Raw genomic sequence first — 1,931 nt, forward strand, 5'->3', positions numbered from 1 at the left:
TTGGTTATGTTAAATTGCCTCTCAGTTTCAGGGAGATTAGCAGGGTAAATATGTGGAGGTTATGGAGATAGGGGGTAGGATTGTTGTGGGTGCAGGCTTGATGGGCCAAATGATCTCATTCTGCACTGTAGGGATTCTATGGTTATATTGCTATTATCGCTGTAGGGAATGAAACTGTTAGTTTCCCAGTCTTGAATATCAAAAGAAGATTTTAGGATCAGGCTAATGAGACAATAGAGAGACTGAAGGAGTTGATATGGTGATGAGGGATAGCAGGAGAGTGGTGAGTGAAGGAAAGAGGGAGAAACACAGGGGGGAGAGGATCCTGCAGCAGAAGACTAGGAATAGGAATATATACAGGGAAGGCGGTAAGGAAGCAAAGGGAAAGCAGGAGGGAGCAAGTATGGATTTAATATCTTTGTGAACATCTGGACATGATTGTTAAGTTTATCAAATTTAACATTGCAAAGATTGGTATCGTAAGGCCCTTTCAATGGATAATCAAATTGCCACAGTAAACTATGAGCAAAGGCCTGGCACAACTTTGAATTGCTGTTTTAATGGGCAGCATGGTAGCACAGTGCTTAGCACTACTGCTTCACAGCTCCAGCGTCCTGGGTTCGATTCCTGGCTCGGGTCACTTTCTGTGTGGAGTTTGCACATTTTCCTTGTGTCTGTGTGGGTTTCCTCTGTGTGCTCTGGTTTCCTCCCACAGTCCAAAGATGTGCAGGTTAGATTGATTGTCTGTGCTAAGAAATTGCCCCTTAGTGTCCAGGGGTGCGTAGGTTAGGGGAATTAGTTGGTATAATATGTAGAGATATGGGGGTACGGCCTGGGTGGGATTGTGTTTGGTGCAGACTCGATGGGCCAAAGGGCCTGTTTCTGCACTGTAGGGTTCTATGGTTCTAATTGATTCATTATGGAGGTTTGGTTTAATAATTTAGAATTTGTTCTAATAATTGTAGAATTTGGATGTTAACAAATTAGAATGCTGTGAGTCAAACAACCTAAAGAGCATTGATTTCTTCTTTTTTGAAATAAGTTTTAGATCATTTAAAAGTGCTCTTAAAGTAATGTAATTTACATATTGCAAATGGTTAATTAATCCAATTAAATCTCTATCTTCCTAATTTTTTCTAAACGTGTTTTTTGTTGCAGTGAGGCCATTCTAAAAATGTGACCTGAAAGAGTCATTAATTTTCATCTTGCTGAATGAACTTGGACATCTGAAACGCTCTTTACCCAGAGAAACACACCTGGAATTCAATTACAAAAGATCTAATTATATGTTATAAGGGTTTGCTTTCGTATTATCCTGTTTCATTAATTATCCAAGTCCATAAAATTCTTTGAAATGTTTATATTATTTCAAGAAGTGCTTCTCGGCCCTTTGGCTAAGATCAAGTGTAGTATCGACATGCTGCACTTGGTTGAAGTCATTAGGTGCATTTCAGCTTCTTTTGAAGCAATTTTTTAAAGCAGCATCTCGGCCTTTTGGCTAAGATGCAAATAAGATCAAGCCTTGCAGGAGGAGCTACACCTACTCCAATCAGCTTGGATCATGTAGGTCAAGCCCAAGACAGGAGGTGAGAGCCCTGTCTTGTCAGCTTGGATCGGGAATGTCCAATTTGTTGGGACTCTGAATTGGATTTGATTTGACTTGATTGGATTGGAATAAAGTAATAAAAAACATCAAAAGGAAACTAGGTTTCTTAACATATTTTATCTATGAGCTGTACTTGTAATAGAATAATGGTTTTACTAACTTTACCCTCTGAGCATAGTAAATTTATTGAGACAAACTTAATGTTAATCTTCATCCTCAACTAAGAGTGATCTTAAATTAATATGAGAGCTTAGCCACCTATTCTAGCTATAAACTCATTAAATAAAATGATCTCCCTCTCCGGAGTATTTAGGTTAAACAAAGA

General features: G+C 38.7%; 1 non-coding gene across 1 annotated transcript; it reads left to right on the plus strand.

The window, feature by feature from the left end:
- Positions 1 to 1,374: 1,374 nt before the first annotated feature.
- On the plus strand, positions 1,375 to 1,565 carry LOC145350428 (U2 spliceosomal RNA). Its single transcript, XR_013888205.1, has one exon. It is a non-coding gene; the product is annotated as a U2 spliceosomal RNA (small nuclear RNA).
- The last annotated feature ends 366 nt before the right edge of the window (positions 1,566 to 1,931 follow it).

The sequence above is a fragment of the Carcharhinus amblyrhynchos genome, chromosome 11 (assembly GCF_965287045.1).
Source record: "Carcharhinus amblyrhynchos chromosome 11, sCarAmb.v2.hapA, whole genome shotgun sequence".
NCBI classification, from domain to species: domain Eukaryota; kingdom Metazoa; phylum Chordata; class Chondrichthyes; order Carcharhiniformes; family Carcharhinidae; genus Carcharhinus; species Carcharhinus amblyrhynchos.